The sequence below is a fragment of the Triturus cristatus genome, chromosome 8 (genome assembly GCF_964204655.1).
Source record: "Triturus cristatus chromosome 8, aTriCri1.1, whole genome shotgun sequence".
Taxonomy (NCBI): Eukaryota; Metazoa; Chordata; class Amphibia; order Caudata; family Salamandridae; genus Triturus; species Triturus cristatus.
Window position 1 is genome coordinate 1,462,295,926 of NC_140591.1, and position 26,948 is coordinate 1,462,322,873.

General features: G+C 46.2%; 1 long non-coding RNA gene across 1 annotated transcript in view; it reads right to left on the reverse strand.

Moving 5' to 3' along the window:
• The window catches only part of LOC146805935 (uncharacterized), a 77,858-nt gene extending 51,887 nt beyond the window's left edge, over positions 1–25,971 (reverse strand). The window contains exons 1-3 of the long non-coding RNA XR_014967528.1: positions 25,884–25,971; positions 19,618–19,699; positions 19,428–19,534 (exon numbers count right to left, since the gene is read on the reverse strand). This is a non-coding gene — a long non-coding RNA (uncharacterized LOC146805935). The remainder of the gene's footprint in view (positions 1–19,427; positions 19,535–19,617; positions 19,700–25,883) is intronic.
• Between the last annotated feature and the right edge of the window lie 977 nt (positions 25,972–26,948).

Here is a 26,948-nt window from a genome sequence, read left to right on the forward strand (position 1 = left end):
GGCGGCCATTCCAGGGGTGGCATAATACATGCTTCAGCCCCGGGTAAGCCCTGGGTACACCGATGCCCTGGATACCTGTGGTATGCTGAGACAGGGACTGACAAGGTGGCCCAGTTCCAATTAGTGGATGCACCTAACGTACATGTGTGTTAATTTCGAGAGAGACAGCTAGGCTGTGGGTCTGATTGGCAGGCCCACAGCCGGAGAAAGTCGTAAACCAATGAAGCAAAAGCAAAAAATCTGGGTGATCATAGGATTGCAGACCCTACTCTCCTACAGTGGCTTATAGTCCAGTTGAAAAAATATGATATGCTACGGATTCTTGCAGAAAATCAGCGGGTTCTTCCATGCACCTGGGACAATGGGATGGCAAAGAAGGGCCGGGGTGTGGTCAAGTTGGCGGGCCAGCAAGACTTTCTGTGTGCTCCTCTGCCCAGTTCTTAGACTGAAACTGGGCTCCACAGAACGAATATTCAGTATACAGAAGCGCCAGATAACACCGAGAATTGCCCAACATGAATTGGAGAGCCGGACAGCACCAGGAGGGGCCCTGCGTTCACAGAGAGGACAGGCCTTGCCAACCTCAACATGGTGGCTGAAATCCAGTAAATACCTCCTGCGGGAACCCAAACTTGAGTTCAGCAGTGGCAGGGTGGATTACAGCTTCCCAGGTGTGGTGGGTGGCCTAGAGTAAAACCGGACATGACTGGTAGAGCCAGGCTGTGCACGGAGAGGCACGGCGACCACAAAGACCACGAAGGAGACAGGGTTGTGCCACTGCTAAAATGGCAGCCATGTCCCCGACACAGCAGGAACAACACTTTGCAGGCACCCACTCTTCAAACTAATAGCGGCAGAGTTCTGATCTCCAGGTTTGAGCGCTAGCGGACCGGGGACCTGGCAGGTGGTGAGCTGCAATGCAAGCCCTTGGCTGCATAAGTGCAGCCTGATACCTGCGAGGGCCCAGTCCCCCAGACTAGGCCCAAACAGCGCTTTTGACAGCAGCACCTAGCTGCCAGACTCCCTGTGATTCTAGGGACAGCTGCCCTCCCTTTTCAACTATACACAGAGGCATTAAAGGGGTACCGCACTGGTGCAAGCAAATATCACAGCTTATGCCCACGCTACGAGGACCTGGTTGGTCTGGGGGGGAGAATATCCTCCAGCACAGTTGCAGCAGCAGGGGGCAGAGTGCGGTTCAGATGTGCATATACTAGTTTGGCTGACTGAGACCTGTCCAAAGCCCCGCAAGCTGAGAGAATTCTGGAACACCCCAAGTAACGGGCTGAGTGCGAACGCTGCTTATCAAAACATTGACCAAGGGGAAATACAACCTTAGAGAAATGCTCACCAGGTTCTAGGCTCCTAGAACCAAAGAGGGCTCAATGCTGTCACCTCAGGCCCGACAGGCAGAGAACTTGACCGACGATGCAGAGCCACTCACAGGAGCATGTATGGAATCCCCATTTGACTCATTCCGAGCAGACCTGCAAACTGTAAAGAAAGACCCCACACAAAAACTAAGGGGGGTGCAGTCGACCTGGGAGTCTTAGGAGACTTAGGAGTCTGCACCCTGGAGGACAAAGAGACAGCTCAAGGTGAGGAACTGGAACACCTTACACACGAGGGTCTCCATCTACAAGAATGGCAAATAGACTTGCAGGCACCTGCTGAAGACCTGGAGAACTGCTTACACCAAAATAATATCAGAATCAGAGAAATCCCAATGGACACTGAGGGTCTGACATAGCGGGGAATGTGTTGTGTCTGTTTCAACATATATTGGCCCTGGATGAAAAGGCCAATAACCAGCTAGACAGAGTCCAACGAGTCCACCAGACATTTTAGCTTGTATTCGCGATTTCCAAATGACAGAGGAGAACATCAAAAAATCCAGAGATGCTCACCCACATGCTTTCTGAGGCCAAAAAGCAATACTGTTCCATGACTTCTCCTTCATGACTCTACAGTGCCACAGAGACTTTAGACTAATAACTGACTTTCTTTGGAGGAAGGAGATCTCCTATGGTGGGGGCCTCCCTGTCAGGATCAGCTTTCACTGGGATGGCCACCTGCACCAACTGAAACCACTTTCTGAGGCTGCTTAGGTCTTGGGCTTCTCAGAGGAGGGCTCACATGGAGATCCACAGAAGGCAGAAAGGGTACCAAACAGTCACACTTACCAATAGCAGTGGGTGACAAAAACCATAAGATAATTACGACTGGATCCTTAGGAAAATCGCACAGGAGAGGTGACCAGGATGAGCTGTCAGGTAAGAGTGGCTTACACAGGACCTGTCATCCAGGGGGACTGCAATGTGCCCGGCCAACAGATATCAGACAACACTCCTGTCCTCAGTAAGAGAAGGTGGGGAAGGGGATGATAAAGTACCTACCTCTTTTGGATGGACATAGTCTGTGCCCAGCTCAGGCTTTCTGTGGTGGACAATCACTACCCATAACTTTCGATTTTTTTTTAAACATACTTTATTGGGATTTACAAAAGGTTCCAAAAATCAACAGTGCATCATAGTTATCATTGCTCAAGAGAGTAATTAGATGGACCATGATACATACATCTCAATAGCACTACAATATAAAGGTTACAGGTCTTCGCTGTTCACATTAGCCCTCCCTCCTGCAAACCAATGAACAGGATTTATTTGTGACATTTATTGGACCACTACAGTCTCTAAATCAAACCCCCTACCCTCAACTAACCCCCTTCCCTGCCCTCCCTCCAGGCGTGTTGTGAGAAGTTGTCCTGGTATATTCTGACCACTAATTAAAGTCAGCACCTTGTACCAGTCCAAACAACCCTTATTGATGATTAGGTTAAAGACAACCTTTATTGAAAGCTATCCTAGTGGTAGCTATGGAGAGCAGCCTTCAGGCTAAGTCTCGAAGGAATGTAAAGCAGCTTGGTTTACCAGATTATAACCTCTTGAATGACGAAATGAAAGGAGAACCACACAAGGTATATATACAAAATATATGTATTTATTACTAAACACTCTCTACTAACCTCTTTATGAGATTAAAGAACAAGGCACACAATATTAAGTCACTAGAATGACAGTAAATAGCACAATACACAGTGGGCTCCAGGGGGAGACCAAACCATATACTCAGAAAGTAGTATAACAACCACGAATTGACTAGACACCATGCCTAGAGCACGTAGAATCGCTGGGACCCCAAGGAACCACCCAAAGTAGTGACACAGGGGACCCATGGAGGACGGGTGCAGTGTGATACCACAGACGCGAGCTCCGTACTACTCTATGGGAAAGTCGTGGTTGGAATTTTAAAGATTAAGGACACTTCGGAGAGGACTTTAAGCAAACCCAGTTAAACATAGAAGGTTCTAAGGCCAGCACCCTTGAGAGTACCAAGATGCCTGTATTACTTATCCCAGAGGAGCCGGGTGCATAGGGTTCAAGTGATGTCAGAAATCTCCGTAGTTTTCAATGGTGTGATGCGGAAAAGTGCTCCTGCCGTGTATATGAAAAGTGTCCGGTGTGAGCCAAGCCTGGATCGGAGCTGAGAAGAACCTGAAAGCAGAGGGGACAGAGTCTGGGTCACTTCACAGTGACCAGGGGCACGATAGATGAATGCCCAACGATGTCAGGTGTTTCAGGAGAGAAGAGGTGAAGAGGTGAAGTTTGACTCTGCAGCCACGGGGACCAGGAGATGTCAACGATGACCAAAGTCCGGAGGTGAGCTGTCCCACGAAGGATGTCGAGTGCTGGGGGCTCAGTGTCTGGATTGAACACCAACAAGCCTTGGAAACTGCAACCCACACGGGCAGAGGAAAGATGCTTTGGTGAGGACTAGCAATGTCCTGGGGACTCTCCAAGCTATGGAGAGTCAGGGCACGTCTGGAGCAGCCAGGAAAGCCCCCAGAAAGTCAAAGTTACCTTCACAGGGTCCCACAGGCCAACAGACCAGGGATCGCGAAGGGACCTTGAGCTGAATCACAAAATACCAACCCACGGAACACTCGTGGAGTGTAGGTTGGAAATCTTCAGTGGGATTACTGCTCGGAGACAGGACTACAAGTAGCCCAAAGCACAGCCTCAGGGGTTGCCAAAAAGCATATGCTACTGCAAAAGAACGGGGTGCACAGGGGTTCAGGTTGCACAGTTCCCACAAGGGTTACGGGGCTCAGAATTGCTGAGAGCGCAGATCAACCTCAGAGACTACGGGAACCCACCTCCTGTGTTTCAGAAATGTTCAGAGTCCTCAGGAGCTCGGGAGATGCAAACCGGTCATATGCATTTAGGTGCCTGCCTTGCAGTGAGTAACTCCTTTACTCCAAGGGAGATTTTTCAGTCGTCCAGTGTCGTGCAGATCGTCGAAGTACTTGGTTTCTGTAGCAGAGTTTAGTCCAGGTAAAGTCTAAAGTCCTGTAGTCAGGGGTTCCTACTTTATACCCAAGGAAGGGGTGGGACAAACTCTGGGGACCCACCTATGGGAGGGTCAGGTCAGGACAGAGGGGTGGCTACACCCATGTCCTTTGTCCAGTTTCGCGCCAGAGCAGGAGCAAATGGTTCCTACAATCGGTTTGAGCTGGACTATGCACAGGGACACCAAATGTGCCCCCAGTGCAGACATCAAAGCACTCTCAGAGTGCACCCACCCAGCCCCAATACACTAAAGCCTGCCTGGGAGGTGGTCACACCTCTCTGTGACAGGAAGTCTATTGTCAAGCCTTCCCCTGCTTGAGCTTGGCTCAGCAGCAGAGGGCAGACTTGTGTCTGGATAGCAGGATCCTAGCCAGACTAAGTCGAAAACAGTGAAACATCAGCAAAAAGTGGGGGTAACTATAAGAAGCAGATCCTACTCTCCCACATGTGTCACTCATGTACAAGCTACTCTTTTGTGGTAAGCTTCTGCTTCAAGCTTTGTTTCACAATTGTCTAAGATAGCACTTTAGGAGCCCTCAGTTAATGATGGTGGGGATGTGTTGAGGTTGCTATCAAACTCCCTAGGTGTATAAGTTAGTTGGGGGTATATAGTGCCTAGTCCATCTCTACTGGGGGTTCTTCCCTCATTTCCTCATCTTCAGCACCATCTGAAATTCGGAGCAGTACTACCAAGGTTTCCCATGCTCTTGTTGCTTCCAGCGCCTTCTCGCTTCCCATTCGTTTCGCTATTTGCATCCTGATTATTCCTTCACATTCTGCCCACTTAATGAGTTCTTTCTTCCACCTGGCTATATTTGGGCTGTGTTTTGCTTTCCCGTGCATAGTTATATCTCTCTTTGCCAGTACTAAGCCCATATCTATAAATGTACTCATGATTTTATTTTTAGATGTGTGCGGAAACCAATGTAATAGGCAGTACCCCTGAGATGCCTCAACTTCCCTGTCAGTAATATCTGCCAACAGCGTTGTTACCTCTTCCCTAGAAACTATCCAGGTACGGGCAGGCCCAGAACATATGTTTGAAATCTGCTCCTTCCCAATTGCATCGTGGGCAAGCCACTGTTTGAGACTCAAAATATTTATTAATCTTCTCTGGAGTAAGGTATGCCCTGTGCAGGATATAGAAATGCATCAATTGGAATCTGGCATTCCTGGTGCTCTTTCAAGCCCTCTCCACTAGCTTCCCCCAGGTTTTCTCTGGAATAACCTTGTCGAGGTCTGCCTCCCACTTCAATGTCAACTCTGTTGAGGGCTGCAATGTTTCTCGCCTTGTTCGCCTGTATAAACACCTGACCAGCTTAATAGTACCTGCAGTCATTACCATATATTGGCATCCTAGTGACATCCATGGCTCAGTGAGACCCTCTCTCTAATGCTTTCATATGGCCGCGGTGAGGGCGGAATACAACAGGAAGTTCCCCCTGGGTAAATCATATCGGTCTTGCAGATCGTAAAATGGGATTATGGCGCCTTCCTCGTATAAGTCTCCTATACTACCCAGTCCTTGCTCTACCTAAGACGTCAATCTCTGCCAGCTGCACCCATGCAACAGGGCCTCACACATAAGTAACAGAATTTCCAAAGCATAAGGGCATCTAATTGTGGCTCACCTTAAGCACCTATTCCAACATAGCCGGGCTGTGCGTAGTTCCAAGGGGCGGGCCAAGGATCTAACAGGAAGCTATAATACAATTTGTGATATCACTCTTAATGTCACTGCATCCTCCCTCAGCTCTTCCATCCCCCTGATGCGACTCGCCATCAACTTTGTGAGCCACTGTAGCTGTACGGAAATGTAGTAGGACTTAAAGTCAGGCACCGCGGACCCTCCTTCTGCTCTCGGGCATATGAGAACGCCAAGTGCCACTCTTCGCCTGCCATTCCCCCACAGAAACCCCAATATAATTGACTTTAGTTGGGGAAAGTACCTCATTGGTATCCAGACTGGCAGGGTCCCAAAGAAATACAGTAGCTTTGGCAGAGTCACCATCTTAAGCAGAGCCACACGGCCGGCCACCGACAATGGTAAAGAGGCCCAGAATTCAAAATTACCTTTCGTACCTCTAATGGCTCTTCCTATGTTACCCTCCAGGATGTCTCCCTGAGTGTGGTATATTTGGGTACCTAGGTACGTCAAGCTCCTATCCTCCCATCTTATTCCCTCTATCTCTTGTGGGCCTATCCTACCCTCCATTGCGAGGATAAACATGACTTTGCCCAGTTCAACTTAAGCCCGCTGCTACTCTTAGTGCCTGTAATAATTATTTCGCATCCCCTGGGGCCTCTCCTGAGTCTGCTAAGAACATCACCATATCATCCACGTAGAGTGCAATGTGGTGGATTTGCCCAGAAACATTAAGGCCTTGATAGTATTGTCCTGTTCTGGCCCTAGCTGCAAACGGCTCCATCGCCAGGGCGAACAAAAGAGGAGAGAGCAGGCACCCCTGTCGCGTTCCCCATCCTACATTACAAGCGTCTGACATGAGCCCACCTGTTTTATCTCTAGCAGTAGAGTTGGAAGAAAGTAGAGCTGTCCAGCCCAAAAAGCTATCTCCCAACCCAACTTTCCTCATCACATGGAATAAATAAGGCCATTCCAGGCTATCAAATGCCTTTTCTATATACACTGAAAAGACCGTCGCCACCTCCTTCCTATACGAGTCTGCCTCAAGTACTTGTGCGAGGCGCCTGACATTAAGGGCTGTGTTTCTGGTGTGTATAAACCCAGATTGGTCTCTATGTATAAGGGTTGTCATGTGGGGAAGCAGACGAGTGGCCAGTATACAACTCAGGATTTTGTAGTCTAGGCTAAGCATAGAGCGGGCGGTATGCTGCCCTATCCCAGGGTGGTTTCCCCGGTTTAAGCAATGGTATGATAATCTCATTTCTGGTCGAGACAGGTAGGTGCCCCTCTTGTTTCGCATCATTGTACAGTTTTACCAGTCTGGGGGCTAGTAAGTCAATAAATGTTAGGTAAAATTCAACGGGTAGGCCATCTCTCCCCAGCGTTTTGTTTCGTGCCATATTTTTAATAGATCCTCTTACTTCCCCAATTTCTATGTCCCATCCCAGAGTCTCTGCAAGATCCTCGTCTAGGACTGGTAGTTCCACATCTCCTATGAACTCGTCTATGCCCTCTCCCACTGGGAATGATCTACTTTTGTATAAATCAGCATACTAATCTAGAAATAACTTATTGATGCCTTGCTGGTCGTACCGCACTTCTCGATTCGGTTCTCTAATATGACCGAGCCCCTCCTGGCTGGTAAGCCAACCAAGCTAATAACACTCCCGACTTGTCTCTCTCCATATGGGCTCGGGTTATATATTTTTTGTAGTCGAAACAGCGAAGGCGTTCCACCTGCACCACCATATTTTCTCTAGCCTCTAAAAGATCCCTCTGCTTATCAGTGTTCTCTGGTCTTTCCTGTTAGAGCTCCCTGAGGCGCTGATCCGCCCTCTGTACGTCCTCTAATAAGGTCTTCCGCGTTCCCACCATCCCTGATATACAGCGACCCCTGATGACTGTATTAAATGCATCCCACTCTATCAAGGAACTCAATGCTGAGTTAGCATTGTCCTGGAAATAGTGTTCAATGGCTGTACCTATCTCCCCTTGGAACACCTGATCCTCTAGGGCCTTGGGTCTCAGACGCCATGTGGGTATTTTGGGCCTCCCTTGAGACCACTGCAAACTTATCAGCTCTGGGTTGTGGTAAGATTTTTTCCGAGTGAGGTATTCACTACTACATACTCCTTCATGTACGTCAGAGGAGCACAATATGGCACCCAGTCGGACATTAAGTTCATGCAGTGCCGCGAAGGAGTAATCCTGGGCTCCCGGGTGTTGGGCTCTACAGGAATCCACCAATATCCACCTCTGTTACCAGTTCTGCCGTGTTTCTGCTATTTTATGTGTGGGGACATCAGGGAGTGGCAGATGGGAATGATCCAGGGCAACATCAGAAATGCAATTAAAGTCCCCTCCTAATAGTACCGAGCCTGTAAGAATAGTGGCCAATTTCTCAGAGAGGTGCGAAAAGAAAGATGGTTGCTCCAAGTTAGGTGCGTATATACTCCCCAGACTTATATCTCTACCATCCTGGAAACCACCACATATCTGTCATCGGGGTCTATAATTTGTATGGTGCATTGAAAGGGTACTCCCACCCTTACCCAGGACACCCTGTGCAAATGCCAAGTAATTGGTATAGAATGCTTGCCCTCTCCAACGACGCTGCAACGCTGCTCCTTCATTTACCATAATGTGGGTCTCCTGGAGCAGTGCAATCTGGACCCCCCCTACGGACCAAATATGCCTGAATTTTATGACGTCATACCATTGAGTGCATCCCCCGTACATTCCACGTAATACATTTTAAATCTAGTGAGGGTCCCATGGTATGAGGTAACTCTCGACCCTGCCATATTCTGCCAGTGTGACACGCCTGACCCAGCTAACATTTCAATAGCTAAATAAACCCCCAACTCCCCCTCCCCAGGACAGTCACCACAGAAGTAGTTTCCATCCAAATGTTACCTAAATTCGCAAAGTCTATTATTGGTTGCAGGGGTGATCAGCTTCCAGTTTTGGATTCTGATCCCTGCCCGCTACCCCCCCATACCTGTAGGAGGTTCTTTGCCCCGGCCCAGCCACCAAAGTCCTCCTGTTGCCACAAATCTAGCAGCGGGCTCCATTATGCGTCCTCTTAGTGCAAGTCCACAGCACCTCTCCTCAGGCTACAGTGCAGGATACTCAATCATAGTCATCAGACAATGTCGTCCGGCGTCTGGGGTGTGATCTCAGGCAGTTCTGATTCTGAGGAATCGATCTCACTGGGAGCTGGCGAACCTTTCGATCTTTCCACATACACTCCACTTCTACTTGAGATGGGACTGGAGCCATGTTGGCTGTGTTTTGTTACTTCCTGCAACACTCTCCGACACTCTAGGCTGAGCTCCCTAGGAGATCGAGCCCTAGATCCTGCTTTGTTGCTGCAAGGGCTCTGTTGTGGTGTGTCCGATGGAGAATTGGGATACTCCGGAGGCCTCCACTTGTCCAGCCATTCCCAAGCTTCTTGAGGCGTGGTGAAGAAACGAGGGCCTGCAGCGTCCGCCACTCGAAGCCTCGCAGGAAACAGCATTGCGTATGGCAATTGTAGTTGGCAAAGCTTCTTTTTAACAGCTGGGAAAGATACCCTGTTTTGTTGAACTTCTCTTGTGAAGTCCTGAAAAAGCATGACTGTGCTGTTATCGATCTGCCATTTTTGTTTTTGGCACGCCTGTTGTAATATATGGTCTCTAAAATGCAGCAGGCATGCTACTATCTGGTGATGAGGGGCCCCAGGTTTGGGCGGTCTTGCCAGGACTCTATGGGCTCTTTCTAGTGCATTGAAGGATGACAGTCCCTCTGGGGCTACTTCTGCAAGGAGTCAATCTTCCAGGTAGCGCACTATGTTCACGCCCTCCGTCTTTTCCTGCACTCCAATGACACTGATATTATTCCTGCGGGATCTCCCCTCACTATCTTCGGCCCGTACTTCCAGCACTTTAACTTTGGTTTCGAGTTCTGTTAATGACTTCTGCATCGCAGCTACCTTCTCTGGCAAGCCGCCTAGCTCCTTCTCCGAGTTCATTACCCGGTCCTTGAGCTTCCGATGGTCATCCTTTAACAGGTTTAAGTCTGCGCCTATTGCATCTATTTTCTCCTCTAGGGACTCTCTTGAGTCTGTGATCACCTGCATAATATCTGTCAGTGTTGGTTTCCTGGGGGCCGAGTTGCTTCCTGCCTCCAGCACCTCTTCATCCTCATCCGTCTGAGTGCCAGTGGTCTTCACATTGAGGACTGTATATCTTCTCTTCTTTTGGGTTCTCCCCATCGCCACGAGTAGGTTCCACCTGCTTTTCGTTGGCTCCCAGGCAGTCGTTTCGGAATAGAAGACAGTCCCGTTAGATTGCCACAGGAGTCTGATTCTACCTCGTCTCCAGTGTCTCCGTTGCTGCCATCCCCGCTGAAGTTGCCGTAATCACTCCGGGAAGCCACTTCTTTGCTGCTGCTGACTTTGAACTTCGTTAGAAGCACTTAGGTCACGCTATGTTGTATGCGCATACGGTTGCTGCTGACTGGGTGATTCCGGGATGGGACTAGGGCCGTAAGTTTCTTTGGGATGTCAGTGGGGCACTCTTCATCGAGAGCTTTCCTGCTCTGTCTGTGCCCTTATCTCTCAGTATGTTGGCACATACCAGGCACACCCGGGCCCTCTTATGCTGCAGTCACTTCCTGCGTTCAATCAATGTCACTATGTGTCACTCACCAGGCCTTTCTCTCTCGACTCTAGGCACTCAGTTCTTTTTGGAGCGACACCTAAGGCCTGCTCCGGCAGCTTCAGATCTGTGCACAGCAGGTGGTCTCCGTGATACATAACCAAGCGCTTAGTTGCTGGTCACTACTGCCCAGGTATGGCTGGCAGGGTGACCAACATCTGTACGGGCCTGCCCCACGTGCGGGGCCTCCACACTCCCCCTCTGGGGGCAGCGCTGCCACTGACCCTCAGGATAGTCTTCAGTTGATGAGCCTCTCCACCGCGGGTAAGTGCTGGGTTTACCTGGACCTCGATGCGTGTGCCGCTTCTGTGCCACGTTTCACTGCCTCTGGACTACCGGGACTGACCGCGATCCTTCATGACGTGGGCGTCATTGCCCCACCACCTCCGTTGCGCTTCACAGATCCGATTGCAAAGTGCTGAGGGCAGCCAGGCTCGGGATCTCCCACCTACTCGGGGTTCCACTATTTCCTCACCGATCAGGGCTCAGCCGCGGTGCAAGCTGCTCTTGTACAGCAGGGGACTGTCGTTCTCCTAACTGCCTGAGCCGGACACGCTGGCGGCTTACGTTGCTGGTGTTTCCATAGCTCTGGGACAGGCCAAATTCAGGGCTCGGAAACTTATTCTTGTAGAACTCCGGTCCACCTCACCATCCTCTGTGCTCCCGGGCCACGTCCACTCACCGAAGATGCGCAGACTTCCTCCGGGGGGTGAAGTGCTCTTTTCCACCAGGGCCGATACTTTCTCGGCCGGCTAAGTCAAAGGCAGAGTGTGCACTCATACTCAGGCGCCATCTTGCAGCCAATTCCGCTCTCCCAGCTCGCTCCGATCTCTGCTAGTTTTAACCCTTCTGGCTAGGAGGCAGTACGCGGCTCACCTCCTAGCACTTCAAGTGCTCAGGGGTCTCTGGTCCACAGATCTGTTGTTGTATCTGCGGCTAGGGTTCAGGATTTATGATTTGGGAAAAGCAGCGGACGGAGCTCCACGGTCCACACCCACTCACATCGGCTTCAAGCCACGCCCCCTACCCATAACTATTGTTTCAGGTATATTTATATTCTAGTTATAGTTAGGGGATGCACTTATCAGTTCATACTCAGTCACATGCACAACCCCACAAATACAACTCCTACTACAACATTAGCATGCTCATGCACAGGGCACCCAAGCCCTATCTTCCGACTTGCTTGTTGATCCCAGATAGAGTCAATAACATTCCGTAATCTGAAAATATTGATGTCAAAGTAATTGGCATTAACACGAGAGGCTTAAATCACCCCACCAAAAGATCAGCTGACGCTCTCTCCCTGAGCAAAAGGAAGGAGAAGTATGGTTTCCTCAGAAAACCCATCTGTTGCCAAACGACAAACATCACTGAGGTTGCGATGGTTCCTTCAGCAATACTTCTTATCTGGTGCACTGGAGAAAGATGGAATGGCCATGCTATTCTCCCAGGACTTCTGTGGGGAGGTCTTGGGCAAAATATATGAAATCAAGGGTAGATGTTTGGATTACAGAGGTAGTCTGGGCTCATAATAATAATGATAACTAACATTTATAAAGCGCGCGGCTACCTCATGCCAGATGTCCCGGTGCTAATGTGGCAGACAGCAGAGGCGAGGGACCTACACAGTTATTCCTGTTGCTTAAAGAACCCAGTTTTCAGGACCTTTCTGAACTCGAACTCCAAGTTCAGCATGCATAAGAGGGGAGGCAATTTGTTCCAAAGATTGGCAGACCCCACCGAGAAAGACCTGCCCCCCTACCTGACTTTGGAGAATCCGGGGACACTAAAGTAACGTTGGAGGTTGGATTTTAAGCTCCGCTTTTGGCGGTACGGCCGTAGTCTTTTCCTCAAGTAGCCAGGGCCCATGCTATGGTAGGTGCGGAAAGCATTTGTTAGGGTCATATATTCAATCCTCTGGACTACAGGGAGCCAGTGGAGTTGTTTGAGGTGTGGGGAAATGTGCTGGCGCAGAGGGACCTTGCAGATCAGCCTGGCTTCTGCACTCTGTACTATCTGGAGCCTCTTGATCAAGAACGCAGGAAGACCCAGCTAGAGGCAGTTTGCGTAGTCGAGGTGAGAAGTAACCAGGGCAAGAACAGTGGTCTTTCTGCTTACTTCTGGCAGGAAGCCCAGAAATTTTCTGATTGTTCTCATCTTCCCGAAGCAGGTTGCCGAAACTTGCCTGAATTGGGCCGAGAGGGCTAAGTCCTTGTCCCACCTGACTCCCAGGCTTTGGACCGAGTCTTTTGGTACAGGTGGGGAACCGGGTTCCCCCGGCCATCATGAGCTTGAAGGGGGGGGGGCTTGATTCAAAAATGAAATCTTCGTCTTATCAGCATTTAGTTTTAAGCAGTTTTCATTCATCCAACCTGCTATGTCTTGTAAACAGTCTTTGAATGAGTTGAATGCTGCAGCAGAGTGATCATTGAAGGAAAACACCAGCTGGGTGTCGTATGCGTAGATCACCTTGACCCCGCTCCTAGCAATGAGAGCACCCAGGGGATTCATGTAAATGTTGAAAAGCAGCTGGCTTAAGGCTGTGCCCTTGGGCACTCCTCATTTGAGTGATTTCACTGAGGAAATTAACGGGCGAAGAAGAACTTGTTGTCCTCGGTCATAGAGATAGGAAGCAAACCACTCAAATGCGGTCCCCTGCACACCAATCTGCTTCAGTCTGCGCAGCAAGATCATGTTTGAAACAGTATCACATGCTGCAGACAGATCTAAGAGCAGCAGCATGGTCGAAGAGCCACAGTCCACGGATAACCAGATGAAGGTATCAACTTCAAGCAGTGCTGTTTCCGTGCTGTATCCTGTGCGGAAGCCAAATTGAGAGTCATGTAGTAGCTCATTGGCTTCCACAAAGTTGGCTAACTGTAACTGGGCCTGCTTCTCAAGAATCTTAGCAGGTGCCGATAGTAGGGAGATAGACCTGAAGTTACTGGGTACTTCTGGGTCAGCATTGGCATTCTTTAAGAGGGGTAAAAGGTAAGCGTGTTACCACCTCTTCATAGCCACGATGTACGCTCCCAAAATCAACCAGGAGTGTTTTGTCACAGAACCCCTGCCGGGGGACCTCCAGGCCCCCTAGTTGGCAGTTTTAGTCAGTGGCAATCTCAGTCTGGCTAGAGATAATGATTACGATAGGTTGGGACAATGTTTTGGCCAAACTCAAGCCGTCGCCCCACCTGGTTGTGGGAAAGCAGCATGGAGGACCTACGGTGCTTCCATCATCCTCAACTCAGGGATTACACCTTCTATTCTGTTTCCCACAGTGTTTCCGTGAGAATAGATAATTTCCTGGATACTTTATCGACACAGGAGCTCCTGTAGAGTGTGGATATAGAGCCTATGTCATTATCCAACAATTTGCGGCACTTTGCAGTGCTTAGAGTACTGATGGAGTGGAGGCCACCCAGGAACTGGAGATTCCGAGGTAGCATTATACAATGTATGGAGGACATTGAGGCAGTTAACACAGCTCTAGCTAACTACTTACAGACCAATGGCACAGAGCACATGCATATGGACACACTCTGGGAGGCACAGAAAGGAGTAATTGGGGGAGCTTATCACTCTCTCGGCTAATAATAACAGCATTATGCAGGATAAATTACAGAAATTGGTGGAGGCAGTGAGGGAACTAGAGATCATTCAGAAGTGCACTGGAGCACATAAATTGTGACGCTGACTGAACTGAAGTGCGGGTTCAAATTAAACGCCATATCATACAAATTGCTTGGGGGTCCCCGGCTTCCAGTGGTGACTCAATGGGGGTCCTCAAGAGTCAAAAGTTTGGAAACCACTGGCCTAGACCTTTACAGGGCAGAATACACCCAGCTACAGCTAAAAAACATAAAAATTACACAGGGAGCAACAAATGTGGCAAATTGTTGGCTCACAATTGTGCCCTAAAACTAATAATGATAGGGTGCATACTATATTAGATGAACAGGGGGAGGAGGTAACAGTGAACACTCGGATAACAATCCTCTTTTGGTAACTTTTATTGCACCCTCTGTATGTGACTAAACTCATGCTGCTTCAAGTGGAACACCTTGAGAAATCTATCACAGTCGATGAGGCAATCTCAGCCATAGCCAGACTGAAGTCCTTTTAATCCCAGGGCCTGATGGTTTCATGCCACTTGTCTACAAAACCTTCTATCAAACCTTGGGCCCACTACTCACAAGACTTTTTAATTTGACAGCAGTTCCATACCAACTTAATACTGGAGGCCTCTATCACGGTCCTCCCCAAACCAGGGAAGAACAAACAACTTTTCACTTAATACAGGTCAATCTCATTGATAAATGTTGATGCCAAGCTCTTCACTAGCATTTTAGCTATGCGACTAAACTTCTGCATGCCCTAGCTGATAGACCCAGATCATGCAAGCTTTATCCTGAACAGCAACCGCGGGGCTAATACCAAATGCATAGTACACATTATCGACAAGGCTGTGAGGTTCCAAAAGGAAGTGCTCCTATTTGATTTCAAAGCTCAAAAAACCTTTGATAGAGTTCATTGGATGTACCTGTCACAAACTCTGGAATATTTTGGTTTCCGGAGTAGGTTATGCTGATGGGTTTGGTGTAGTTACACATCTCCCAAGGCCATGATACGGGTGAATGGGTAGTCTTCCAGCTCCTTTCCTATGCAGGGGAAGACTAGACAGGAGAGCCCCTTGTCGCCACTCCTTTTTGCCATATATATGGAACGCCTGGCTCAGTGCATCAGGGCAGATGTGAATCTCTCCCAAGACACCCACATAATTAGCCTACATTCAGCCGATATGGTAATAGCCTTGATGGAGTTGCTCACATTCCTGTCAATGTCAGTGTCCGAGTTAAGATGATTCAGGGACATCTCTGGGTTTAAAGTTAACATTCAGAAGTCATAGGTGCTCAGTATAACGGTCTCCTGTGCCCATCAAGAACGACACATTGCTCAATATCCAGTGTCCATCTGTTTCTTATTTAAGTGTCCAGGTCACACACGGTGACCAGCACAGTAGATATAATTTATCTTATGCTGCTCCAACAAATCAGAGGTGACCTGTCTAACTGGAGCAGACATTGTCTTTCCTGGAGGGGATGAATAGCAGACTTAAAGATGACAATCCTGTCCAGGGTAATATTCATGTTCCAAACGCTTCTACTGACCTCCCCACCACTGCACAACACTATAAAAACTCTGCAGGCTGACATTAATAGGTTTTTGTGGAACAGGAAAAGGCCCCGCATGAACCACTTGAGGGTGCTCAACCTTTCTCAATACTTCCAGGCATCGCAGTTTCTCTAGATTGTGAAGTGGGGTTGGGATACTTCCGAGGAACATTGGTGCTTCATTGGTGCTCCATGGATCAGGCGGTAGCCGATACTCATATCTGGAAAGTACTTTGACTTCCTAAGAAGCACAGACCTTGGGGCCTATACGCCTCTTCGATAGCTAGGGCTACCTTAGTGGTCTGGGACAGGCTAGCGCAGCAAAAGAGTCTCACATCCTTCCCATCCCCCGTGACCCCTATTTTTACCAATCCTGACTTTACTCAAGGCATAGAAGCAGAGAGATTCCAGCAGTGGCAATCTTCAGGGTGCAAATGGGTGGGACACTTATTCTATGCAACTGGAATAATCCCCTTTGACGCTCTGCAAAGTGACTATGGGCTACCTGAATCAGAATGTATCCACTACCAACAAATCAGACATTATGTGATGCACCCCTCAGTCAAACCACACGTCCGCCCATAGACCACTTACTCCTTTTGAAAAATCGATTCTTATGAAGGACACAGATAGCCGACTGATCTGAGAACTCTACTCACTTTTGGCACAGCACCCCCAATGAAAAAGCCACCAGGGCAACGACGCCGGGAGGCAGAGCTTTGTCTGGAACACACAGATAAAGAATGGGAGGATATCTTCTACAGGGATTGGCACGCCAGGCACAACCCATCCAGCACAGAGACAGCAGTTAAGGGGGCTTCATACTGGTACTGGACACACGCCAGAGTACAGAAAGGCTGCCCTTAACGCAGCAAAGAAAGTTGGAGGGGCTGCAGAGGCACAGACACTTTATTGCATCTACTCAAGTGGTCCAAAACTGACCCGATACTGGGCTGCAGTCAACGATGACATAAGCACATTCTTTGACACACAAGTGCCATGGTTCCCAGTGTATGTCCTGCTGGACCTACCCAATCCCCTAACTTGCCCTTTGACGTCCCCAAGGGATTGACAAATTGTGGTGGTGCTTAGGACAGCACTGCAGGCAGGTCTGTCCCTTTGAGGCTCAGATAGAGTCCCTGATCATACCTCATGGCTCCACCGTAGATTGCTCTTGCTGCAATTGGAAAAGTTAACTCTAGCTATAGATCCCAAATTAGACACATATCAAAAGTCGTGGGCCCCCCTCATTGCTCTCATTTCCACCGAATACCATGAACACACATGTCCCAAATATCTGAAGATACAACGTATGGGCAATACAGCACGTGTAACGCTAACCAACTCCACCGAGCAGACTTCAAAGGGGACTCGGTGAGAGATGAGGTGATTACTGAAAGTGGCATACACTGTAATTTAACAATTCTGTATTGGTCTGATTTTGAATGCAAGGTAGGAAGGCCGCGGTGGGGAGGAGGTTGTTCCTGGGGTAAGTTTAGCAATGATTCCACATGCTGCCAGCCTCCAGGATGTAGGCAACAGAGCTTTGTATGGGTTCTTTTTCTTTTGCCATAAATCAATCAAACAGAATTGATTCTAATATGCAGCAGTGTATGATAGTCTCTTTAAGAAATTGAAATCAATGAGTTTGTGTGTGTAATTAATGGGAACTAGCTTAGTTTGCTTGGAACAAAAGTGCCAGATAGTTGATAAAATCTCCTCCCACAGATTACTCTCCCACAATGCTTTGGCAGGGCATGTAGAAGAAGCCATTTGTTCTGTATAAAGGTTTTATATTCTAGCAATCGAGACCCTGGTGCTCATTAGAGTGAACATTTGAGTCAGCGGGTAGAATTCCTCAAGCTCTTGGATGAACGCCTCCCTATAGGCCAAAGATGCCTGTCGAATTCAAAAGTATGTAAGTATGTCTAGTGCATTAGTCACTCCAGCTTCCTGGAATTGTGTATTGATGATAAAGCTGCAATAGGGATAAAGCAACGCCATTTTACACAGTTGATGCAATGTAGCCTTTAGTAATTTTTCAAATGTCTGGGGTAAGTAAGGTGAGCAGTTTTGAATAGTACACCTTCACATTCCCAGCTTTGTTAGGAACCATTCAGATTGCTAATGAGTGCATCTGACTTTCTTAGGTAGTTTGGATGCTAAAACATTGTGCAGCATCCCAACTTCTATTTGATCTCTCTGTATTGTAAGGTACTGGAAATTATTTTCAGGGCCAATCCAATACTTAGCAGTATGCAATTTTGCAGCAAAGAAGCATCTTTTGAAATCAGGCATTGTTGCAAACTTGCCCTTTCTCCAGGGTCCTCGTGAATGTTTTGCCTTTTTGCTGAATCCTATTTTTGCTGTCTATAGAACTCTCTGCACTTTACCCCTGCTAACCAGGTGTAAAGTGCTTGTGCTCCCCCTTTCAAGACAATGAGATTGACTTATCTTTAATTAGCATATTTAGCTTACCTCTAAGTCCCTAATATATGGTGGTCAAAGTGTACTCAGGGCCTGTAAGTTAAATGTATCCAGTGGGCTGCAGCACTCATTGTGCCACCCACTGCAGTAACAATGCAAATATGACTGTAGACCTGCCAAAAGTAACCTGCCAATGGAGGTTTAAATTACAAATTTGACTTATAGATATAATCCCCTTTTGACTGGCCTAAAGCCCTTCTTTTAAATATTTATAAGTCATCCCTATGTGAACCCTACTGCATATTAGAGCAGGATGCAGTGTATTAAAAAGTAGGACGGGTAAAGGTTAATGTTGAACATGACCTTACAGTGACTAGCACTAAAAATTACGTTTAATAAATGTTATCTTCACCTAAGAAGCTGCTACAATCATTTTTTTGTTGATTTCTTGAAATATTTATTGCAGCCCAATTCACTGGTGAAGTCAGATTTGTTATTTTGGAAAATTTAATAAATGTTATCTCCGCCTAAGACGCAGCTACACATTTATTTTTTGACTTTTTGAAATATTTATTGCAAGACAAATTCAATGGTGAAGTCAGATTTGTAACAAATATTTTTGGAAAGATGATTTTTAAAAAGTCACATTTGCCCTGCCTGAAGTCCCTGGAAGCTAAATCTGCATTTTTCTCTCTCCCTTCTGCCAGCCCATAATTACTATTTCAATGGGTGTGAATGAGGTGTGAATTGCCACAGCTGTCTGAGTCCTCCTTTGAAACAGCCTGCAGATACAGCAAAGGTGCAGGAGAACAATATGCGTGTGCCCCAACTGTGGGCAATTTACATGGAGTTCAGGATGACAATGAGCGGCCAAGAAAGGGTTAGCATTTCCTCTTAACCCTGGGAACATATGCACCTTGTGCTACAATTTACACACCCTCATTGTGCTCCGTCATTTCTGAGGATTCCCACTCTTTGAGACTTTGACCTCTTGTGAGACTGGGAGACTTTTAGGCATGAAGACCATAAAAGCGATGCCTGCCATTCATCATTGCCTGTTATTGAAGCTTACCTGCAGATGCGGTTAAGACTTCATGAGTGGTTGCTCCCAGAGCTTATGCATCGGCCACAGTTTTGACACCCGTCTACTCTGACGATTAGCTTCACCATCATCACGACCTGAAAAAGAAAGAAGAAGAGATTACCATTCTTCAAACTAAAGGTTACTTATGAACGCACAAAGCAAGCAAGGCTATACTTACATCCTTGGGAGGGATCTCCCACCATTGAGTCTTCTTGCCCTGCATTCCGTGTTGATCCAGTTGTGCTTGGTCTTCATGGTCTCTGCAGAGTCATAGGAAAAAAGACAGAGTCAGTTACTCTGGCAACTTTGAACATGTAAACAGCGCACCTTGATTTAACAGTGCCTCTTTGAACCTATAAACAGCGCACTGTGGTTTAACAGTGCATCTTTGAACTCATGATCTGCACATTGTGAGTTGACAGCACAACCAGAGAACAGCAGACTTAAAATTGTTTGGGAGCAACTATTGTTAGTATTTCACTCTTGTGTGCAATACAGCACTCTGTAAACGCATGAATACCTACAAGGTCCCAAGTAATGTACTTCATTTTTTATGGTGAACCTCATAGCAGAAATCCCAGCACTTACTTCATGTATTTAGTAGAGAGAAGTGGGTAGAGTGTAGTGGAAGCTAGTTCACTCTAAGTACCTACAGATAATCCTTGATTCTCTTTTATTCTTAGGAGTACCATTCTTGTCCCATACCAATGTCCTCAACATCTCATAGGGGGAAAGAAGAAATGAGTGATAAGCTGGCCTAAACAAGTCATTTGGGGATTTGATAAGTGTGGAACTCTAGGTCATATACACACTATTAATGTATTGTTTCCTCCCATACAGTTGACTGCATGACCCTCCCGCTTGCGACTAAGGACAACAAGATAAGGAGAGAACACTCACGCAAAATCAATCCTGAGTAAAGAAAGCATCAGAAAGGAAGACTTCTTTTCTCTCTAATTCCATTCCCCTTTCCGCCAGAGGGATGGCTGATCCTCAAGTACCAGAAGGTGTTGAGAGAAGCTAGTTCTTGGGAGGAGCTGGAAAAAATGCCTTAGTGACAACATCATTCCTCCGCAAGATCACATGCCAAAAGGTTAGTGCCACGAAGTTGACAAAACTTCCTCCCAAGCAGGGACAAAAGGCCTTTTGTGTGGGAGGTATTTTTGTGTCCTTGACAAGATGGCCTGTGGGCTGGGCCCAATGACTTGATTATCTTCAAAGAACTCTACCCTATCATAAGCAGATGTAGGCCTGCACACCTCCAGCCCGACAGGACTCCATCACTGTGGTCCTCTTGTTGACATTACAGTGTCAGAACCTGCTGGAGTGCCAAGACCAGCTTGACAGGTCTGCTGGGGTTTTTCATATGACATTGGTTCAGCTTTGTTATACCAGGCTGCTGTCTGTGCATTTGTTGGGGGTACAGGGACTGCCTAAAACTGGATGTCAGTGTTAGATGTGGGAGGGCACTGAGATTACCATAGTAGACTCCCCACACACACCGCCAGCACTCAGAGCTCAGGTTAAATTGGCTAAAGACTTCGGCCATCCTGAAAATGCCCCAAATGGGTAGGGTTAGACCTTACAACCTTTACCCCATTGGTTAGGTCATCCCTAGTGCCCCTCCACCCACTAATTTCATGACAGGCATAAATGTGGTAGCTTCAGAACCCTCTTGAACTTGTGGAATAGTAGAAGAGAACTGGACCTGCGGTCTATGACCTTAGATGAGTCTTCTGAAGACTGGACCTGCACTCCCTCTAGTATCCTGTGGACTCCAAGGGTCATAAGGCTGACCTCTTGTTTGAGCTACAGGGACACAACAAGCTACCAGAGGCCTCTTTCTGCAAATGGCCAGCTGACCTTAAGGTGCTTTCATCAGTGTCAACTAACTAGATGCAAATTTCTACTAATATGATCCTAAAAGTGCTAGCGCTCAGTGCAAGATGATAAAACGTCCTCTTATAACGAGATGAATTTATCACAAGGCCATATTCTAGTAGCATTAATACATTCTCTTTTATACACTTTTTCTATCTTTCAAAACCATTAATCAAATAACGGGACATGTTGCAACTCCAGTACTGAGTATCAATAATCTAGCAACCAACCTTGTAATATAAATTAAGCATTTTCCTCTTAACGAAAAGGAATCAGAACAGGGGGTGAAGACCATTAACACAATTATGGAAACAGCTGAATAATCATCTCTAACTTATTTTTCACATACTCCCAAAAACTTCCCTCCCAAAAATTGTGCCAATTTTGGGCATGACCATGAAACAGGAAACCAGTTCCCCCGATATAACGAGAAGCATCTAAAACAATTTGGATTTGTTCTACCATCGACCTTATAGAGGAATGCTGGAGCCCTGTATTCACGCCACTTTGCATAAAACTGCAACCTCCTAAAACTTGTCACTCTAACCATTTCAAAATTTAATTTATCAAATATTTTCCGGTCTCAATTCTTAAAGTGATGTGTGTTTCTTTCTTACATTTCTGTATGCTTCTAAAATGATCTAATTCACCTCTGCTCTTCAAGTTGCATACTATTATCTCAAACTCTGATTTTGTTTAATTTTAGTTAATTTATATACCAAATCTTCTGCTATATAAATGGAAGCGGGTCAATCACAACAGATAGAAGCTTTTTTTTAAACATGAACACAACAATCTTCTGGAGCTACGTTCTTCTTAATGACAAACCATGATTTCCATCTTTAACTTACTTTAAAACTCATAACTCTATCATTCATTTCATTTAAAATCTTTATTTCGGTCGATTTCAACCATAAAAGATACATTTCAAAAACGCTTTCCATTTAGAATAAAATTAATATAAATCTTTTGATACAGTACAACACAATAGGGACATTTAAATAGAATCGCGATTATATAATCCATTCCAGCTACGCCGTTAAAACTTTTTTACTACAATAAATACAATAAATACAATAAAAAACAAAAAAAGCTAGGCAATCAAGACAGAGCGACATTCATTTAGAACATAGCATTTTTAGCCATACATGCATCCAATACTGTTTGCATGACGGTTCCAATTATGCAATTACTTGGAATGAATCATTTCAGAATCACATTTCCCCGACAAACAACCATAGATCATAAAGTGCACGTGCAAAGCTCTCTATTAGCATTTACTGAATTTGCATATTCCTTGACTGTTATAATTTCAGTCCAACCTCTTCTCTAATAAGACTCACATTGAATAAGTATCTACTAACACTAAAAACAATCAACTGTGAGGTATCTGTTTTCAATATACGTTCTGCCTCGCTACAGCGTCTAATATTCAAGTTTATACAAACTGACTTAATCCATTTTTTTCTTGGTGTATCGTATGCGGGACGGAAGAATAGAATATGTAGATCGTTTTCCTTAATCCCGTTTGGACATAGTGCGCACAGTTCGCTACTTTTACCATCATGATTATTGCCCCATCTGAATTTGTATGCATTTGTTTGAAGCACCCCATATCTAAATTTTATAAACAAGGATTTCGCTAATTGGGGACATACCTCATCCAAAAAGGGTTCAAACTGTGCTACATCTTTAAAGAGAAGGAATCTTGATGTTAGTGACCCCATGGAAGAGCTATGTAGCACGCTATTGTTAATGTGAGCCCAAAAGGTGGACTTTAGCAATTTCTTGCAAGCCGGTGTGAACTGGGATGGTTCATCCCAGAAATAAGATAAACCCAACTTCATCATCCATGATGCGACATGTTTAAGCCATGGAATGTCCCTGCTCTGATCAATTTTCATGATCTCCTCCAGGCCTTCCTTGTAATGTGATAGCTCTGGGGTTGACCATAACCTCACCCAGAATAGGAGAGGTCTTAATAGAGCGTGATGGTCAGTGCGTTTGATGTTTAGGTCCATGACAATCGGGATTAGGGGTGCTCTAGTCGGGAGACTTAATAATTTTCTAAAAGATTTGTTTTCTCCCATTTCAAAATTCTTTTTGCAGTGAGGCCCCATATTTCAGCTCCATAAAGAGAAGCTGATTGAGCTTTGTGTTTAAATACCTCCAGGGCAGGGAACACTGCTTTCGAGATACTGTCCCCATGTTTCTTTAAAATAGGGAATGAGTTTTGAAGCAAAATTATCTTATTTTTTTCCAATTGTGGCTTCCAGGATAGTTTAGTATCTAGAGTGATGCCTAAATAGTTAAAACTTTGCACATACTCTAATTTCTGATTATTAAGTGCTAAATTCTTTTTAAAAGATCTATGTGGGTTTATTGACATGTATTTGGTTTTACCAGAATTAATTTCAAGACCATTCATGGTACAATATGTATGAAAGGAGTCCATTAGACATTGCAATGCTTTTGGGGTTTGTGAAATTAAAATGGTATCATCAGCAAATAAGAGTGCTGGTACCCTATCACCCCCCAACTTAGGAGCGTCATTTAGGCAGCCATTCAAATAGTAAGGGATGTCGTTTACGTACAGTCAGAACAGGGTGGGCGCCAGAACGCACCCAGGGCGCACACCCCTTCTCACCGGTATTGCCTTAGTAAGTTCACCCCTCGGGCCCCATCTTACTTTATCATCATGGAGCCTAATTATTTGTACGAGTAATTCGCTTGGCACCCCTTGACGTCTCAACGAATCCCACAATAGGTTTTGGGGTACGAGGTCGAATGCTGCCTTTAAATCTACAAAGGCAAAGTACAGATGACCCTTCCTTAGATTTATGTATTTCCAGTACAGACATGTAAATCTAAAAACCTGGTCAATCGTGCTGGTTTTGATTCTGAATCCTGTCTGAAATTTTGAAAATACCTCATTCTCCTCAATCCACTCACTTAGTCTATTTAAAATATGCCTACCAAACCTCACTTTCCCCCATCCTGAACTTCCTTCTCTGTTACAATCTGTTTCCTTGCACCATCAAATCATTCAGTCTAGTTCACCTATTAATGCTAGAGATGGAGAAAAATTTCAAAAAAGCATCTTTCCTTTTAAAAAAAGCCACTGAAGAATTTTATATCTAACCTTCCTCCAAGATCTGGAAATAGATAAAAAGTCTGACTTCCTTCCTCAATCATATTTATCAAAAGATTATTATCATAAAAACTCTGAGCGACAAGTTGATTTTTAAATCTTGAACTACAGGATGTGAAAATATAATACCTCTTTATGCTGGGTAATGGTAAACACCCATGCAGTCTTGAAAGATTAATGTTCATAATGACAATCTACAAAATCGAAAATCCCAAATAAATTGGGCTAGCATACTTTGAATCAGTGCTTAATTTGTAAAATATTAGGTGCCAGGGCTGTGACCAGGAGGCCACAGGAGCTTGCAGCACCCATCGCCCCTGCCTTTGCTGCCAAAACAACTACTAACCATCTCTCTCGCAGGTAAATGCGACAGTGCAGATTATTCCAGGACCCCAAAGCTAAAGGAATGACTGGGGAGGCAGGTATTAGTAATTTTTTAATGTATATTGTTTTCCTAAACAGCTGTTATAATGCTCATCTCTAAATTACATGTGCCTGATCACTTTCGCGGCCGCTTTGATGTCCTCAGTGAGGGCCGCTTTGACACCATTTGCCACCCCCTTCCTGCTTGTTTAAACATTCTAAATAAACACTTGGAAATATAACTATACTACGTAGCCCAGCCTTCGGAATAGCCTTGAGAGCCCACTCGCTTACAGTTCCTGCAGGCATACGCAGCACACTTGCCCCACTTCAAATAAACTTCAGTTCGCCTAACGCCAAACTTTAGCACAAATGTGATCTCTGCCTCCGGCGCTCCTATTAACAAATTAACAAGTTGTTGTCACAAAGCTTTACGGGAACCAGACCACCGAATTAAACTACAAACAGTGACGTAGTTTTTTCCCTGATGCACTAAGGCGGCGGGCGCCCTTTCGGGGACGGGTCATAGTCGATGACTGTGTGCACAGGGCATCTCCACCAGCACACAACGCGGCTCGTCCACCTCTGAATGATCCAACCCCTGAAGCCCGGCATGTATTTAAACATACAGCACCTAGAACTCTGGTTCTGGCTTGTATTTTCACTTTCCCATTTCAGTCTCCAGCATGACAACTGCTAGTGGATGAAATGCACACCACATGGCCGTGGCTGAAGGCGCCATGCGTGGCCTGGGGACACTTTGCAGCTATTTAGACTTTACGAATGTAAAGCAAGCAAAAGCTGAAAGGCAACATAAGCCAGCGAAAGCCTCTATGCGCCGCTAATTCCATTTACCAGCCTCATGTTGCATCAAAAACAAAACCCCGCCCGCCGTAATCTCTCAAACGGCAGTACAAAGAAATGCGTACTATCCGATTGCAACATCGGAAATGAAGCATTTTTGAAAGTTGGTCTTTTTTATCAGCCTTCTCCATTTGCTGCATTCTGATACAACCAGTGAAAACCATTCATTGCATAAGTTAAGTTACCTTCCCTTCCAGCACTCGTGGTGTGACGACGTCATCACCGCCAGTTTTGAGCCGCCACATTTAGCTTTCGATTTACTGCCTGTGTTGTAGATGGCAGGAAATGAAAGGCAGTGAGTCACTATCACGCACTTTGACACAGAGTCACTAACTAGGTCACAAGAGTCAGGTGACGGGATAAGTGAGGTACAGAATTCCATTTCCACGCGTCATTTCCAATGACGCTTTTAATGTCCCTGAACTGTGTTGTTTCAGTGTGCTAATCCTAAACAATTGCAAATATATTTAGTTGCAGCAGGATTGTTTGTTTCTGGGCGTGCCACTGACAGGAGATCTCCCTTTGTCCTTGCACAGAAGGCAATGCCTACCGAAGATAGGTCACCCAAGCTTCCTACTATTGGAGTGAAATGGGCAGTGACCTTCAGGAGTGCTTTAAGTGTCCTCTTATCTGAAATAGCTTTATTCTCCCGTTATATATTCTATATTGCTATCTGTCAACCCAGGGGATTGACTCGTGACACCTGTTGGTACTAAAAACTAACTTCGGGAATTTATTTTACACATCTGTATTTAATAACACCTTCAGCACATGAAGTATTCGATCAAGTAAACCATAAAACAACATTTGGTGCCCTGTTAGAAGCCCCACGCCTCCGAAGTTGCATTCCTTCCAAGTCCCTCTTTAAAGGAGCTCTTTATTCCACAAAAAGCAGTTCAAGTTTCAGCTGCATTGGCATAACACAGAACCTCGCGGCGCAGATTGGCCCCCAACCTCTCAGGGGCCCCAAACCCGCCAGGGGCCCGCATTCAGCCAAATGCAATTAAATATCCGTGCGATATGAGATATTCGGGGGGCAGGGGTCACTTCACTTTGCTTTACGCCACCGTTCAACTGATGCTTATAAACGGAACAAATAATCTAACATACTCTGCTCATAGTCTGTTGTTGCAGCAGGCACTATTTGCTTTTTAGGTCTTGCCTACAGCCTGCTTTAGCTGTCTGGCAAGGGCCTCATGTCCCCACATAAAGAAAGACAAACACATCCCCAACTGAGGTTTAGATGGATT